Source organism: Choloepus didactylus, chromosome 19 (genome assembly GCF_015220235.1).
Source record: "Choloepus didactylus isolate mChoDid1 chromosome 19, mChoDid1.pri, whole genome shotgun sequence".
In the NCBI taxonomy this organism is placed as follows: domain Eukaryota; kingdom Metazoa; phylum Chordata; class Mammalia; order Pilosa; family Megalonychidae; genus Choloepus; species Choloepus didactylus.
Window position 1 is genome coordinate 8,751,613 of NC_051325.1, and position 9,848 is coordinate 8,761,460.

Here is a 9,848-nt window from a genome sequence, read left to right on the forward strand (position 1 = left end):
TTTGCCAAATGCAACAGAGGAGGGCTGAAGGGTTTTCTTCTGCCACCCCACCCCCCCAAGGGTCTCACCTTCTTTCCTTCATTTGTGTTTTTTCTCTGTGGGAAGATGAGTTTGCCTGCTGGCAGCTTCCTGAGCTCCCTTTCACGACTTTTTGCTCCTTTTGTTTTTCTTAGCCTCTAGACCCTAATGCCCAACTCCCAAGCCTGGCTGCACTGAAGAACCATAGGGAAAGTGATGAAGAATGCTCAACACCCAGATCCCTTCCCCAGGAGACCCCATGGGACTGCTCTACCCCAGGCGGCTCTAATGCACAGAAATCCCTGGATTTCAGAGCTAGCACAGGAGGGAACTGGAAATAACACTTTGGCTGCCCTCTTTTGGGACTTGGGGGTATAAAACAATTGCTTCTTCTGCCAGGATCACTGTTAAAAACTGGAAGGAGGTTTTGAACTTGCAAGTGCTTCATTTTCCTCTCCACGGGATAGTACCTAAATGCATCCAAAATGGTCCAGTGTTTGAAATACTGTCATAGGCCATCCTACAATACTGCTTCCAACAAAACTAGGCTTTCCTGGACCTCTGGTAATAGAGCTATTTACCTTCATACCAAGAAGGTTGGGAAAGCACAAAAATCTGCATGTAGCATTGGTCCAGGCTGACTTCGAGGTGTTTGTGCTGTGAGGCCTAAAGCTCTTATGAGGTTATCTAAAGAAAACAAACAAAAAAACATGTCAGCAGAGCCTATGGTGGTTCCAAGTGTGCTAAATGTGTCTGTGGCAGGATCAAGCGTGCTTTCCGGATTGAGGAGCAGAAAACCATCATGAAAGTGTTGAAGGCACAAGCACAGAGTCAGAGAGCTAAATAAAAAAAAAAAAATGGAGCTTTTTTGAATAATAAAAATCAAAGACTTGTAAACCAACCAACCAAACAAACAAACAAGAAAACTGGAAGGAGTAAGACCCCAGTGAGTGACTTTCTAAGAATCTTTGAAAATTCTTCGAGGTCCCAAGACAACCTGCACGTGTCCTACATGAAGGCCTCCTTTGTATTACAATATTTATTTCTATAGCAGACACACTTGGATCCACATCAATTCTTTGTGGGAGATGGGATTGTGAATGGGTGGAAAGATAAAGAAAAATAAACTTTCAAAGAAAAATAAAACTCATGTGGAAACAAAAGTGGATTTGGCTCGTGGGCTTTTATTGATACTGCTATACTTGACAATTTGGTCTCAGGATGATTCTCAAACTTCAGTGTCCACAGTAATCAGCTGGAGGGTTTGTGAAAACAGAGATTGCTGGACCTCAAACCCAGGAATTCTGATTCACGAGGCCTGGGATTCTGCCCTTCCAACAAGTTCCCGGGAGATACTGATACTGTTGGGTCCACGGCCGCAGCTTGAGCAGCACTGATTTAGGATCAACTGTTTAGCAACTGTTCCCAGGAATTCTGTGAGAAAACAGAGCAACCAGTCAAGGATTTTACCTGAAATCCATCCAAGTTTGATATTAGAGCACTTTACTTTGAATCCCCCCTGTGCCTTGGCCCTGCTTACAGGAAAGTTTTGTTCTATTGAGGTACTGACAACTGTGGTGACCAAAACCCAAGGTTTCCAGTATGGTTTTCCCAGCATGGACATTTAGGGCAATCAGTAATTTTCTTGAACCCGGGATGCAGCAGGCAAAGGCTGTCTGTTTTACTCAGCTGGTGCTAAAGGTGTGAGACATGGGCAGCCTAGACTAATGTCACACCTGAGATTTTCCCAGATAAGTGGCCCCTGGCACAGATGTGGTCCTGGGTTGGCTCGGAGGTAACACAGTCCCTTCGGTTCATCGGGGGTTTGCAACCCATAGCGATTTCATCCAAGGCCTAACTGTGGCCAAATGTATGTGTCCAAATTATATTCTGAGGATGATGCTTATGGGAAATGTTAATCAGGATGCCCGGAAAAAGTCTGGGAGAACTTCTGCATTGCCTCATCTTCTCGCAAATTGGTATTTTAAAGGCCGTGTGATGTACTGCAATGAAGAAATTTGCTTAATATAGCTTGACTTGGTGTTTCCTGTAACTTGTGTGATCACGGGGCACTTCCTTCTCAGCATTTCTATTAACAGCACCAGGACTTCGTTTTCCAGTGAACGTCAGTGTGGGAGATGCACACGGGTCCCCTGACCCAGCAGCAGGGGGACTGCGTATCCAGTCTTCATGGTTACAGAACGTGGAAGTTTCTGGTGCTCTGTGGAACTCCATGGCACTACCTTTGAGCAATAGTTTACATGTTTATTCTAGGATTGGAAGCACAGTTCAAGGGCTCCATCAGAATCGGTGAATTTCCAGTGACTCCTTCAAACTAAATGCCACAGAGAATACACCCCTATGACAGCATTCACCTATGGACAGCTGCTATTCACATCTCCCCAAATCCTCACCTTTTATGCCACTGTAAATTAGAATAAGTTATTTTCTGCTACATGGAATCTAATACGTGATTGTGAGAAGTCAGCTCCGATGAAGGTGAATCACTGAGAAAGTTTATCAAAATGCCACTCACGAGACATATGCTCCTGGCAACATGGGAGAGTCCCTCCAGTAGAACACATTTACAATGTCAGATGAGATCTTTTTAAAAACATTCCTTAAAAATAATAATAATAAAAAAGGTCAAGCTAGTGGGAAAGTAAGAGAATTCCTCCAAGGCCTGACAATGCAAATAAGTGTGAAAGCACTGGAATAGCCAGCAGTAGAGGTGGAGTTTGTCCTGGGGATGTTTCCAATCCCAGGAACCCAGAGCCAGGGTTTGAATGGACCATATGGATGGAGGAATAAGACAAAGCCTGGGGAAAATCCTGTCAGAGCCTCCTGCATAAGTTCAGCTCCTCGAAAAGGTGAATATTCTCAATGGATGAAATGGAAAAAAATCTTCAGAGGTGGGTGATAGGGATATTCTATCTCAGCCTTAGTGGGGTGAGAAAACATCCCTTTTGAGAATTAGTTAAAAAAAACCCTGAAATCTGATGGGATTACAGATGGAATTAACACTCCTTATGTGGTCTCCAAAACTCCAAGTTAAAAATTTAGTTTAAAATTGTCCCAGGTCTGACATCTCCTCAGGCATCTTGCAGAAGCAAACAAAACCCTCATCCTCTCTGTAGGAATGTGCTTTTACCTTGGCTCTCAAAAGATTCCCATGGATAAGTTCCAGGAAACATGATAACACAATAAAAATAAAATCACTAAGCATACAAAGAATCAAGTCATTTATGAACAAGAGACAGTGGGAACTCATTATTAGATTTGGAAAATAAAGAAAGATGCACAATAAGTTTAAAAGAATAAAAGAGAGAATTTAAAGTGTGATAAGGAAAAGGATTATAAAAATTTATCAGATAAATGGAATTTCTAGAAATACATACATTAATTATTGGATAAGTTAAACAAAAGATTAGACAAAGGTGAAGAGAATATTGGTAAACTGGAAGATAGATTCAAATATATTTCCAGGAATGTAGCAGAGGAAGATAAAAATAGACAGGAGAGTTTAAGGGGCAGAGCATATAGGATGAGAGAGTCCAACATGTGTCTAATTAGGGGTCCAGAATAAAAGCAGAAAGAGAACAGAGGAGAGGCAAAAATGTCAAAAAATGACTGTGTAGTTTCCAGAATTGACATAATAAGTCATTCCCAGATTCAAGAAGACTACAAACCACAAGAAAGATAAATATAAGAAAATCCATATCTGGTCACATTGCAGTGAATAAATCAAAAGACAAAAATGGAAGTTTGAAGACATTGTATTAATATCTTCACAGTACTGAGATAAACTAACTGCTAGGCTAGAATTCTGTATTCTGTGAAATAAAACCTTCGTGAATAAGGGTGAAATAGAGAACAACAACAACAACACACAATCCAGAGTTTACTACTGATGAACTTGTCCTAAAAAACTTCTAAAGAAGTAGTTTAGGAAGTGGGAAGCTGGTCTGAGATGAAAGGTCAGAGGTAGAAAAAGGAAAAAGAACAAGGAAAATAGTAAGCATGTGGATAAATATAAACAAATGTGAACTGTGTAAACCAATGAAAAGTAATGTCTAATTTGTGGAGAAGAAAGAATTAAGACTGAGTACAAATACTGGAAAATAGCAGGAGAGAGAAGATTAGAAGTGAGATGCTTGAGTTAAACTTTGTTTTTGTTTGAGAAGAAAGTATTGTTAAGTTAAATATGCATCTTTAAATATCCATGGCTACCACAAAAATGTCTAGAAAGTGGATATAACATCCAATCAGCAGAAGAAAAATATTGAATGAGGGGAATAAAAAATCTGTCAACTAAAAAGAAGTCAAGAAAAAGAAAGCATAATTAAAGATACCTAATAGGAAAGAGAAACAGGGCAAATAGAAAATACAAAATAAAGTGGATAAAATACATTCAGATGTGATGGTAATTACAATCAAGGCAAACAGACTAAATTCTGCAATTAATAGGTAAAAGTTTCAGCCTGATTTAAAAATCTAATTATATGCTATTTGTAAGAAACACACTTAAGGGGGGACTGCAGCAGCTGTGTGGAGGAACTAGGCACCTGCTGGGGCTCGTGCTCTGCACCAACTGAGTAGGGGCTGCGGGAGCACTGCAGAGGCCACATAGTTCCCAATGGGGAGGTGCCACTGCCATCGGTGCTTCGCTTGGTGAGTGTGACTCCGCTCACCAAGCAGAGCCTCCGCTGGCCGCCGACACCATAAGTCAGTGCCACATCACCTCCTCTAAGACCAGACTGGTCTCTCTCAACATCTTCTGGGGATCAGCTGGCATGTCGTGCTATGTGGGAGCCTGTCTTCATCACTTACGATGACTATGACCACTTCTTTGGACATGTGTACATGCTCATCCCTGCTGCAGTGATCATAGCTGTAGGAGCCCTGCTTTTCATTCTCGGACCAGTTGGCTCCTGTGCCACAATCCAGGAAAGCCACCATGGACTTGCCACATTTGTCCTGATCCTCCTCTTTGTTTTCATCACAAAAGTTGTTGTAGTGGTTTTGGGACACGTTTACAGAGAGAAGGTGGAAAACGAGGTTGATTGCAGCATTCAGAAAGTGTATAAGACCTACAATGGAACCAGCCCTGATGCTGCTAACCAGGTGTTCTGGTTTGCTAAAGCTGCTGTTTTGCAAAATAGCAGAAAGGGGTTTGCTTTTATAGAGGGTATTTATTAGGTTACAAATTTACAGTTCTGTGGTCATTAAATTGTCCAAACTAAGGCATCAACAAGAGGAAACCTTCGCTGAAGAAAGGCCGATGACATCCAGAACACCTCTGTCAGCTGGGAAGGCACATGGCTGGCGTCTGCTGGTCCTTTGCTCCTGGGTTCTGATTTCAAAAATGGCTGTCTCCAAAACATCTCTGGGATTCTGTTTCTTCTAGCTTTTTTAGCTCCTGTGTATCTAAGCATCTGGGGGTCCTCTCTTAGCTTCTCCGGGGCAAACTCTGGGCTTCATCTCTTACCTTAGCATCTCCAAATGTCTTTCTGTCTGCATCTCCAAGCATCTGGGTCTGTGTTGGCTCTTAGCATCTCCCGGGGGTAAACTCTGGATTACATATCTTAGCTTTTCTCCAACATGTCTCTCTTAGCTGCTCAAGCTCCTTGTTTCTATGAGCTCTCTTGAAGGACTCCAGTGATCTAATCAAGACCCACCCTGAATGGGTGGGCTCACACCTCCATGAAAATATTCAATCAAAGTGTCCCACCCACTGTTGGGTTGGTCACATCTCTATGGAAACAACCTAATCAAAAGGTCCCACTCAACAAGATTGGATTAAAAAATCATGGCTCTTCTGGGGTCTATAACATTTCAAACCAGCACACTGGGCTATTGATTATGTACAGAGACAGCTGCACTTTTGTGGAATTCACAATTACTTATACTCGGAAAACACCGACTGGTTCAAAGAAACCAAAAACCAGAGTGTCCCTCTTAGCTGTTGCAGAGAGACTGCCAGCAGCTGTAATGGCAGCCTGGCCCACCCATCTGACCTCTATGCTGAGGGGCATGAGGCTCTGGTTGTGAAGAAGCTACAAGAAGTCATGTTGCATGTTATCTGGGCAGCACTGGCATTTGCAGCTATTCAGCTGCTGGGCAGGCTGTGTGCATGCATCGCATTGTATAGAAGGAGTAGAGACCCTGCTTTTGAGCAGCTCTTCTCCAGTGGAAACTATGCATAGCAGAAAATTCAAACCTGAGCTGCTTTTAGTCTAGTTTTTCTGATTTGGAAGGTGAACTGAGAAGTTCTGCTGCTGTTGGCCTCCTCAGTTCATTTAGTTAAAGCTGGTGTACACTGGTGTTGGGTAAAGCAGCTTGACTCTTCATGTACCTACTTTCCTACCTACCTACTACCTACCTATCCACGACTTTTCCCTCGTTCTGGCTGACTCTCCATGTTCCTAAGTTTTCGGAGTATGGTGGTAAATGTTCTCATTTCAGAACCATTTGCGAGTTGTGACGTGTGGTAGAATTGAAAGAGAATGTCAGCCTACTTTCATTACCTCCAATTAATGGGTCTGATTCTGAAATATCACCAGATCCTTTCAGTCTTTACAATTAGATTTCTTGGCCAAAGGTTTTGGGGAGGAGGGGGAGGAGGAAGCCAGCTCTCTGGTTGAACTTAACACCAGATGGTGCTCCCTCATTAGCAAACCCAGACTGTAACCTCTCCCTCCAGCCTCCTCTGCAAAGGAAGGTAGTTCTACCGCCCAAAGCCTGACACTCCTTTTGGCTGCTCCCTGGCCCAAGCTACACTCTCGAGAGACCAGACTTGAGTTGCTGAAATGGCAGTCACCAGTGGGGCGCTGTGAGAGCAGGGACACCTTGGTGGGGAAGGGTGTGTGCACCACAGTGGCCCTGTCCTTGGTGCTGGGGGCACGGAGCAGGTTCCTGAGCTGAGCCACAGGTTTCTCCTCTTAAACTCACAAGGGTGCCCAGCAAACACGTCAGCACCTTTGGCTGTTGTTATCATTACTAAATACTATTGTTTCTCTGTTCTTCTCTGGAAAGGAGAGGCAGGGGGTGGGCTTGGGAAAAAGAGGAGGCCACCCTAGCGGAGGGCGAGGCTAGGCAACCTGCTTGGGAGGTCAGGCAGGCTGGAGATGGTGCCTTTCCCGCCTGGTACCCTCAGCTCCGTCCTGCACCCTTCTAGCACCCTCAGTGACCATCAGCCTCGGAGCACACAGGCCCCCCCAGCCTCTGGCTCTGCTTACTGCCCACTTAGGCCGTGCCCATTGGGCCTCCGTCTCCTCACTATTCTGGCTCCTTCTATTGGCCCTGGGGGTTCTCTGTATCCCCACAAACCACAGCGACCTATTCTGGGGCCCATGTCAAGAAACATGAATGGATAAAAAGAAATGTTTTCAGACTAAAGAATTCATCTATGTGAATACAGACGTAAGAGCGTGAAACCTGCTTATGCCCCAGATGCCTTCGATGGAGGATGTGTATTGATGAGGACAAGAAGGCATGCGTATCCTGGAAACCTGACCTGTAGGTAACTCAGATCAGGACCATAAGAGGAAATCCTGGCGGGGCAGGGCTTCCAGGAAGTTTAGGATGCAGCGTGGGAAGCAGGATGCCTGCAGTGCGGAGAGAAAGCCATGCTGAGCAGTCACGTTTTCAGCTACGAGGTGGACTCTGTGTTTGGTGGGCAGGGTCCCTCTCAGATGTTTCCATGGGGCAGTTGGGGGCGGGGGGCATCGGCTCACACTGTGGCACCTCACGTGGGCTCAGATGGCTGTGCAGGGAAGTGATGGCTGGTCCTCAGCGAGCTGGCTTCCTGGTGTGTGTGCGGCCAGGCTGTGGTGGGGAGGTGGGGGTGAGGTGGGGTGAGAGGGTGGCCTGGGGTTGATGAAGTGATGTCAGTTTTTGGAAACAAGACAAAGTAATCTAGTAATCAGACAATATTGTTTAGGTGAGAAATTGCTGCCTTTGTTCACACAAGAAGTGGTGGCTGGCAGAGGAGCAGTTTTAATAAAGGTGGGGGCTGCTGAGCTGGGGTATTGGGGGTTGCATTAAAGGGTGGGAGATGATCATGGCTACTCCCCAGAGTCCTTGAGGAAGAAATGACATCTGCAAAGTGCGTGTCCCATAAGTGGTGCAGAAGAGCTGGACACTTCTTTTGCCCCTGATGAAGGAGAGGACTTGGGGCATGGGACCCCTTGTTCTGCCCCCAGACTCCAGTCTCCATCCAGCCCGTGGGAAGAGAGGCCTTGGGGAGGGGGTCCCCTGAGCCTGGGCTGGCAGGTTATGGCCATTTCTGTTTCTTCTGCATGGGCAGCCCCTCAGCCTGGGGTCAGGGAAAGAAAGGGAACATCAGGCTAGTCCACTTGGCCGGGGAGAGTGGGTGACCCTTGGGGACCACCTCAGTTGGCACCTGTCTAAGAGCGTCCCTCCAGGGAGGGTGCTCAGCTCTCCAAGCAGGACATGCCAGGAGGCCCCATGTGCTCTGCCTCCAGCATAGTGGACACCAGATGCCACCCTGGGGACCACAACTGGCCGTGGTCAATTGCCAAGGTGCCGAGAGCCCCGTCTTGGCCCACTGCACTGCATCTGGGGGACTGACCCGTCTCAAGCCGGTTGTCCTTTTCCTAAGTGTCCATGGTTTACCCTTGCAACAGTCCCAAGACTGGCCACATCTAAAGGGACACGTCACTTTCAGGCCCTGCCCCTGCCCAAGGGTTGTGTTTCCACTTGAAAGGGAGGCTCCTTGCCCACTTCTTGCAGGATAGGGGTTCGAGTCTGTTCCTCCAGATGTCGTGGGGTAACAAGAACCATTGGGGCCTGGTGAACTTGTAAACTGTAAGTGGTGGGAGCTGGGAAGCCAGCACAGCCCTTACCCACTCAGCTTGGCCACACTGAGGCGGGAGGGCAGGGGGCTTTCCTGGGCCCTGTGGATAGAAGCTGGATGTGTATTGCCACACTGCCGGCTCCTTCTAAGCCAGCTCTCGCTGGAGGGCAGAACCCCAGGCAGCAGCCACTCCCTCTTTCCAGCTGGTTCTGCAGAACAGAGACCAAGCGAGCATGATGGTGACAAAGTGGCCTTAGCTGAGGGACTCCATCCTCTTCACAGAATTAGAGGGTGAGGGTGAGTCGGAGGTCTGCAAAGATACTTTTTCCAAATAAGATCATGTTTACCAGTTCCAGGCATTGGGACTTGGCTATCTGCTGGGGGCCATTTTCCAAGTTATTACCTCCTTATCCCTCTGGATGTTTCTACTTTTAATTTTCCAATGGGATGATTTTCTGGGAAATAGAAGCCATTTCCAAGAGGCTGAACCTCCTCTGCCCTGAATTCCTAATTCTTCCAGAGCTATCAGTAGTGCCATGAAATTCCTTTTCTATCCCTTGCCGCCTTTTCGGCCCTCTCTGGGTAGACTTAAGGAAGAAGGAAACCTTTTCTGGGATTGAAGCCAGCTGAGCCCAGGAGCCAGGCACCCCCTGTGGCCATCTTCAGTGAGGCCCTGGCATGTCCTTCTGGGGACGGCATCTGTCCTGCCTTAGCTTCATCGTGGAGCGTAGGGTGGGTTTTGCCAACACAGGCTTTACAATGAGTCCAGACTAACCTGGCCTGTGACCCCCTCATCTGTCGGGTCCCCTAACTGCCCAGTTCTGTGTCTGACACAGGGGGGCAGGGGGAAGGAGCAGGCAGGTAGACACCTAAAGCCAAACTCTAGAAGCAAAACTTCCTGTGCTATCGACTCCTGCAGCCCTCACCCTGGAATTATGAGAAACAGGCAGGGTTTCCAGATTGCCTGCCCCCAAGGGATGGGTTGGGGTCAGTCACTTCTAGGTTTGGCAAT

General features: G+C 46.5%; 2 pseudogenes; both read left to right on the top strand.

Moving 5' to 3' along the window:
- The first annotated feature begins 503 nt into the window (after positions 1-503).
- On the top strand, positions 504-865 carry LOC119516056 (annotated as a pseudogene).
- A 3,123-nt stretch (positions 866-3,988) lies between these two features.
- On the top strand, positions 3,989-6,224 carry LOC119516046 (annotated as a pseudogene).
- Positions 6,225-9,848: the final 3,624 nt, after the last annotated feature.